The 8,672-nt window shown below is 38.8% G+C and overlaps 1 long non-coding RNA gene across 1 annotated transcript; it reads left to right on the top strand.

Moving 5' to 3' along the window:
- Positions 1-754: 754 nt before the first annotated feature.
- Positions 755-2,915, top strand: LOC114460812 (uncharacterized). The gene is made up of 5 exons (XR_003673749.1): positions 755-777; positions 926-1,295; positions 1,390-1,436; positions 1,550-1,805; positions 2,371-2,915. It is a non-coding gene; the product is annotated as an uncharacterized LOC114460812 (long non-coding RNA).
- The last annotated feature ends 5,757 nt before the right edge of the window (positions 2,916-8,672 follow it).

The raw sequence follows: 8,672 nt of genomic DNA on the forward strand, positions 1-8,672 counted from the left end.
GCTAGAAGCTAAAGGCCGACCTCCATCTGAGGCAGATGTACTCCGGTCTATCAGCCAAAGTGAGCTTGCCCTGCACTGCAAGAGGACCACCCGCGGTGTTCGGGAGACACAGGTTCTCATTGAAAGGCTCATCCAGGGCTTGGATGGTGACAACGGTCGTGACACTCTGGGAGTCCCACTGATAAACTCAGCAAGAATGAGTGAAATCGTTAAATCCCAGAAGAAACATGTCACCTGCATCCAGGATCCACAAGGGATCCAGCTTTACCTGCAGACGGGAAATGTCCTGAAGGGAGGTCACCGTCTGCTCACGTACCGCTGTGCCCGAGGTTCTACGTCACTGGAGTCTTTTCATCTTCACCTGAACCGTTTCATCCCTGGTAAAAATTCTCATACTTTATTTGTTTTTGTTTTTCTTACAAAAGTATTTTGTGACTACACTGAAATATAACATGACGGATCCTAAAGAATCAGATTAATTGCAAGTCTTCTAATGATTATAAACAGAAATATGTTGTTGGAACAATATGTATGATGAATATTTTTTTATTCTCTGTTTTCTGAATTACTTTATAGGGACCCTGGCAAGTGATGTCTTCTTCCAGGCCTATCTTTTGGATGGGCTATCAAGGTGGAATGAGGACCGGGCTGTGGCAGCATCAAAGGATGAGCAGTCGTGCTCATACAACCATCTGCTCCGTCATGCTGCTAACACCCTAGCAGAGGAGGTTCTGGGCAAAAAGATCATCCCTTATGGCGGGCCAAGACAATACACAGGTTGATTATTGTTATATGATTGTTTTTGATTTCTTCAACTTATGCTTTCATCTAATGTTTAACTTTTTTGTGTTCTTGTTTGTGCTTTTTCTTTTCTTTTCTTTTCTTTTCTTTTTTTGTCTTGTTTTGTTAAATCATCATTTTGAAGGTGAGCTTTTAGGTGTGGAATACCTCTATCAGCAAACTGGCAAAGTTCTGCAGGACTACAAAGTGGTCATTGAAGAGTCTGAGACCACTGAAGTTGAGATAGATGAGGGCTTCACAGGACATGACAGTACCCACACTAGAGGCAGAGCAAGCACTTCTCGCCTCACAAGCATCTGCAGTTGTTCCTGGTTCCTCAGCAGCTCCATCTCCTCAGGCTACTGCCTTTGTGCCTCCCATTCCCCCCGTTATCCCTCTGTTGCCAGTGACTCAGTCACATGTCGCCTCATCATAAGCTTCTGCAGCTCCTTCACCTGCTGTGACCGCTCTGCTCCCCCATTCCACACAAACAGTTTCTCCTGCAGAACAGTCTAGTGAGTTTTACACAACTGTTTCTAAAATCTCACGTTTTGCTTCTTTTTTTAAACTTAAAATGTTTAACTCTAAATACTTGTCTTTTTCTTTTAGCATCAGCGCCATCTACTGATCCATCTCCACACTCCTCCTCATGCCATGTAAGAAGTTGTTTACCTTAAAGAAAAAAAAAAGAAAAGTTGCAATAGCTTGGACTGATGAGTGTGCACTGCTGTCATCAGTGGTTCTTTTTTCTTGTTTTTGTTTTTGTTAGGATTGGGTTGGCCCTGATAACATTGAAGGGTATGGCGCAGTGCAGGATCTGGCTGATTACTTGGCTGGACTAAGAGACCACCATCTTGCGCTGACTCAGGAGGAATGTAGTCAGGTCATTGCTCTGTGGCAGGAACTGTGGGAGTATGACAAAAAAAAAAAACTGTCTACCCAGCTCGACACCAGACCAGCCTAAGCAAGGGACGATTCCGGGCTACGAAGAAGATTGTGGCTCCAGGTGTGGAGAGCACCAAAAGGTGAATTAAACTAGGAAAACACAATATCTTGGTTATGTAAAAAAAGTTAAATATAATGTAAGTCACACATTATTGTAATGTTTTTAAAGCATACATTATTTTTAACTACAGTCCTGCACAGTGGCCCGACTGCAACAGAGTGGTTGAGGCCATCTTTGTCAAGCTTTTTGCCATCGACCCGAGCACTGTGCGCTGTGAGGGAAAGAAGCTGTCAAGATACACTGTGGTGATACGCGCGTACAAAAACATCAGGGAGTGCGTAGTCACAAACGCCAGGCTGAGGAGCGAGACCACTATACAGCTGCCTGAAGTAAATGCTGCAACAGTTTCACAGTGGTGAGTAGGATTTATATAAATATATATATTTTATGTAGAGCTGATTTTGTTGACCACTAATTATGAGACTTTTTTTTGTTGTTTATGAAACTTTATTACATATTCCAGATTAAGGCCTCGGGGACATATTTATCTTATGTAAATCACATCAAAAGCAAGATTACATTTTTTGTGCATTTTACAATGTAGAAACTTTTGTTTTCATATAAATTATTTTGTGTTTTCATAGGTACTGCAGGAGGTGCAAGGCACAGGAGCAGGATATTTTAAAGCAGGGTCTTCCAGCTTTACAGGCCCCAATGGCAGCTCCATCAAGACTTCCACCTGCCCTGCAGAAAGGACAAACTTTTACATTTGGCTCTTTAGCTCAGCCTCATCCTTTTGTGCTGCCACCGAACACTGCTGGGCAGGCACAACTTAAAGGAAGACCACCATCTCAGCCACCACTACCACCACCACCACCACCACAGACATTGCTCTTTTTTCATCCTGTTCCACCTGCCCCCCCCAAAACCCTTAATTACTTCCCCTCTAACATTTCAGACACAGGTAACACCTCAAGCGGTTCCCTACACCACACAGCAGTATAGGAAAAGACAAATGGAGGCAGAGCAGTCAGGTATTTTTAAAAGAAAATACACCAAAAAGAAAGACACTATAGTTTGCAGCAAGTGCAAAAAGGACAGGAACCCTCCTACACATCGCCAGTATTTTGGCAACTGGTATTGAGAAGAGACTGAGACTCAGTCCTATGATGAGTGGAGGGCTTTACTGGAGGAGAGCCATTATGGGAAAAAGTAAATAAAGTGGGAAATGAGGAACCTCTTTCCTCCACTCTCATCACAGGGCTGAATTTGCTATTTGTAAAATAGTTTGTAAATTTGTAAATAACTGTAAATAAAAGATATTTTTAAGTTTTTTAAAAAAGTATATATTTCAAGTATTTTATATCTGTTTGTTGTTGGGAATTTTTCTATTTTATACTTGTTGGGGGTGGGAGGTGGTGGTGATATTATTTATAGTTATTATTGTTATTGTGATTTGTGAATGGTTGTTTTCTCTGTATTAAAGATATTACATTTTTTTTTGACAATTTCCATTTTTAATCTGGCATTAAAAACTACAGTGTTTGGAATATCATATCTACATCTGAACTCATTGAACTCAGGAGGGCTTGACAGGGTTTTTCAACCCTTTAATGTTGTGCAGTAACATCTAATTAAAAGCTGTTTTCTAGTATATACATTGGTTAAGATGGTGTTTTTTTAATGAACAGTTTCAATGGACAAGAGTAAGTCTGAGGGATGAATATAGTTTATATATATATATATATATATATATATATATATATTTTAGATTTATATATATATATATAAATACATATATTAAATTTATATATATATACAGTATATATATAAATCTAACATATATATATATATATATCTAATATAAATACTGTATATATATACTGTATATATATATTTAATATATATATATATATCAGTCCCTGCTGCACATATCTGACCAAAGGCCTCACCTCTCTGGAGAGTTTCTCCATCATCTTCATCATCACACACTTCTGTGGTCACTGGTTCCACCACGTGGAAGTTGACTTTTATTCTGAAGGATAGGACACACAGCACAGACAGCTGTTCTTACTGAGCTGCAGGGTTGGCCTCAATTACATTTTTCACTTAACATTACATTTTCAGTTGAATAATAATATTTTTTTTCATCCTCAGAAACTCAATTACAATTATGTTCTTAATTACTAATGTTTAATTACAATTAATCACAATTACTGAACCTGAATTAAATAACCTAATAAAAGTTAACCTTCCTCTTGTGTTAGCTTTCTGTTAGCATTTAATGCTAACGAGTCCTAAATCAGTTGTAAAACACACTAACACAAATGTTTAACATCTAATGTATTTCCTATCTATTGGTTTCCTTGTTAGGATTCATAATCAATGATAATATAGGTTTTAATATTCATGGTATGGAAGTAAGAGCATTTTTTGTGTCCCTATACCTCTAGATTTAATAGATTTTAAATGGTAAAGTGTAGGAAAATATTATATGAAACATATTTTAATAATTATTAACTACATACAGTATATGTAGAAATGTACATAGAACTGTAACATGATTCCCTAGTTTAGTACTAAATTATAATAATTTATAACATTTTCATGGCAATTACAATTACAATGTCAATTATCTCAACTTTACAGTTACAATTATAATTATACCATCTTTTTTTTAATGATCAATTACACAATTACAATTCTAATTTAAAACAGTGCAAATGGTACGACCCACATGTACTTCTGCAGTGCTGAGTCAGGTATATGTATACAGGTAGTCTGCAGTGCTGAGTCAGGTATATGTATACAGGTAGTCTGCAGTGCTGAGTCAGGTATATGTATACAGGTAGACTGCAGTGCTGAGTCAGGTATATGTATACAGGTAGTCTGCAGTGCTGAGTCAGGTATATGTATACAGGTAGTCTGCAGTGCTGAGTCAGGTATATGCATACAGGTAGTCTGCAGTGCTGAGTCAGGTATATGTATACAGGTAGTCTGCAGTGCTGAGTCAGGTATATGTATACAGGTAGTCTGCAGTGCTGAGTCAGGTATATGCATACAGGTAGTCTGCAGTGCTGAGTCAGGTATATGTATACAGGTAGTCTGCAGTGCTGAGTCGGGTATATGCATACAGGTAGTCTGCAGTGCTGAGTCAGGTATATGTATACAGATAGTCTGCAGTGCTGAGTCAGGTATATGTATACAGGTAGTCTGCAGTGCTGAGTCAGGTATATGTATACAGGTAGTCTGCAGTGCTGAGTCAGGTATATGTATACAGGTAGTCTGCAGTGCTGAGTCAGGTATATGTATACAGGTAGTCTGCAGTGCTGAGTCAGGTATATGTATACAAGTAGTCTGCAGTGCTGAGTCAGGTATATGTATACAAGTAGTCTGCAGTGCTGAGTCAGGTATATGTATACAAGTAGTCTGCAGTGCTGAGTCAGGTATATGTATACAGGTAGTCTGCAGTGCTGAGTCAGGTATATGCATACAGGTAGTCTGCAGTGCTGAGTCAGGTATATGTATACAGATAGTCTGCAGTGCTGAGTCAGGTATATGTATACAGGTAGTCTGCAGTGCTGAGTCAGGTATATGTATACAGGTAGTCTGCAGTGCTGAGTCAGGTATATGTATACAGGTAGTCTGCAGTGCTGAGTCAGGTATATGCATACAGGTAGTCTGCAGTGCTGAGTCAGGTATATGTATACAAGTAGTCTGCAGTGCTGAGTCAGGTATATGTATACAAGTAGTCTGCAGTGCTGAGTCAGGTATATGTATACAAGTAGTCTGCAGTGCTGAGTCAGGTATATGTATACAGGTAGTCTGCAGTGCTGAGTCAGGTATATGTATACAAGTAGTCTGCAGTGCTGAGTCAGGTATATGTATACAAGTAGTCTGCAGTGCTGAGTCAGGTATATGTATACAAGTAGTCTGCAGTGCTGAGTCAGGTATATGTATACAAGTAGTCTGCAGTGCTGAGTCAGGTATATGCATACAGGTAGTCTGCAGTGCTGAGTCAGGTATATGTATACAAGTAGTCTGCAGTGCTGAGTCAGGTATATGTATACAAGTAGTCTGCAGTGCTGAGTCAGGTATATGTATACAGGTAGTCTGCAGTGCTGAGTCAGGTATATATAAACAGGTAGTCTGAACTGTAGATGTGACGTGGAGCAGGAGATAGGAAGCAGCATGTTTTTCCTCAAGAAATGAAAACCAGGACAAAAAGTCAAAGAAAGGGAGAGAAGGTGAAATGAGGGAAAACAACTGTTTACTCAGTTCTTCATAGATTTAAAACACTCACATCTTTTTTAGACAATATATTATTTAGTCTGAAATTAACTACGTGCACTCACACACTTAAATACTGGAACATTCCTTTTGTACGTCAAATCTTAAATGGAAATAAGGTTAATTTTAAAGAAATATTTTTAAGACATTTACTACATTTTGCTGCCACCGAGTCTTAAATAAGTATCCAGTGTCCCCATGATTCTAAAAATTCTATATTTACCTTTTAATAACTTTTGTACACATTTGCTTTGTCTGTGTGTATATATATAAATATATACTGTATATATATATATATGTATACAGTATATATTAGTGATACCCCCCCCCCCAAAAAAAAGCCACTCCTTAAATTGTAGCAAAAATATGTCACAAACACAATATTCAATAAACCATTAAAATATAGTAGAACAGATTTATAAAATACAAATGTAGGAAGATGAGATGAGTTATTATTAATGGGTTATATAACTGAGAATATTAATTATGATTATTAATATTACTTCAAATTTGCGGGGTGCCACTCCTTTTAACAGGAGAAATATGTCTAAGTTTTTAGACTAAACTCATCAATGTGAAACCAGGGAAAAGTGAATTCTACCAGACATCTACACCATCATCACAGCTTTAATGAATCAGAAGAATCAAATATTATGTTTAACCTTTTATTCAAAAGTCAACAATTAACACAGTCAAAATATCAATTGAAATGGGATAATTAAATCATGATAAAATGCATTTCTAGGCTAATAAAAGTGAGGATTATACGTAATAAAGTGAAATCACTAATCTAGGAGGATGCTAATCTACTAAATATTGAATAAAAATGCAGGATACATATTCAATAATAAAATCATAAAATCATAAAATCAAAGAATAAAATAAAGAGAGCTCATAACAAAGAGAGGAGGACGGACAAGGGGGAGACGAACAAACATGAATGAGATGTACTGTGTGTGTAGCATGTTGTTAATGCGTGTAAGTTTGTAGTTATGGAAATATGTATGTGATCTATTGTAGATGAAAGTTGCTGATGAGAGTTCATTCTTGTACCTTGAAGATGTCAGGGTTGGACCTGGAGGTGCTGTTTGAGCAATGCAGCAGGACGTGCCACCGTTGGTTCTGTTTCGGTTCAACAGAGTGTAGCCCCTTCAGCCGATCCGGGCGGTTAGGCCTTCGCAGCTGGCTTAGAGAATGGCTCTTGGCTAACCCCAATGGGTCGCAGGCCGGGCTTCCTTTCGGCGGTTACGCACGTCACTAGAGGCTGTATTTGCCCGAGTCAAGCAGCTGTTGATTACAAAATCTAACTGTTTCAACTACAAATAAAATGAAATAAATGAAAAGACTGGAAACATGAGGGAACACGTGTGAGCATGAACGCCCGCGTCCAAAAACTATAGTTTCTAGTCGCGCGTCCTTTTTTAAAGGACGTTTGGCGACGCCTTTTGGAGGAGGCGTCTGGGTGGATCCTTCTGTGATCATGTCGGTGATTGGTCAATGTTTCTGCTTTCAGCTTGTGGGTGTGTCTTGGGTGTGTGTAAGTGTAAGACAGAGACAGACGACAAGGGATGATTCTAAACATAAAAGAATGCCTAATAATTAATTCCACATATTTCAAAACATCTTTTCAACATCATATCCTGAAATATCATGTATTACGAAAGAGTTTGATACCAAACACGACTAGGAAATAGCCTCGAATCACTTTAGGAACTAATTAATGCATTTTACCTGTAATTACTCATAACATAAATGTCAAAAATCATGTTATGCCTCCTCTTAACTATATGGTTTCCGTAGATACCTCAAACTAACGTTTGTGATGTTTTCTGGTATTTTTAAGCACTTTTAAATGATAAACACTTTAAAATAGCATTCTGTTGGTTATTGCATTACATGAAACGAGTGTGATCGAACAGACAATATTTGCAATTTCAATTTCTGTAGAAATCATTCCAAAAATGTTTTCATTTGTAACTTTTTAAACATAGTACAATTTCTTTGTTCTCCCTTCCTTACTGGGAAACACCTCAGATAGGTGCCTGGACAGTGTTCTTCTGTGACCTCTCACCACAGGGGGTCAGAGGGCATTGGGACAGTTCTTTGATCTTACAGCATCCCAGAGGTATCTGTTTGAACAGGGGGAAGGAGAGGGATGTTCTTCTTTTGATCGTAATGTAGCAGGGAGGTGATAACAGGAGACAACTGGTCTGGGATCCTTCTATCTTTTTGTTCGGCAGGAAGGGGGGAAGGCCCCCCTTGGGGCACGTTTGCATTTCACAGCAAGAGGTAGACTCTCTGACTCCACGGACTGGTGAAGCCGGTGTTCTAAGTCAGGTCAACTTGGGGGTTTAGTTCCCTACATAATCCCCCTGTTGATAAGGTTTCAATGCTTTGAAGCTCTTATCAAAAAGTTCTTTTGAGGAAACAAAAGAGGGAACGAACCTTCAAGTTGAAGAAAACTGGAAACAGGTAAAGGTGTGTTGAGGTCCTCACACACCTGACGAAGGTTCAGGAGTGACAAAAGTCCAACGTCCTTGTTGGAAATTGGAGGTGTTTCCCCCTGTAGGGTAGGGAAATCACTCTCACCTTGACGTTGAGATGAGCAACATTGCCAGGAAGTCAATACTGGAGGCAACGCTGGGAGGTTGAAGCT

Source organism: Gouania willdenowi, unplaced genomic scaffold (genome assembly GCF_900634775.1).
Source record: "Gouania willdenowi unplaced genomic scaffold, fGouWil2.1 scaffold_74_arrow_ctg1, whole genome shotgun sequence".
Lineage (NCBI taxonomy): Eukaryota > Metazoa > Chordata > Actinopteri > Blenniiformes > Gobiesocidae > Gouania > Gouania willdenowi.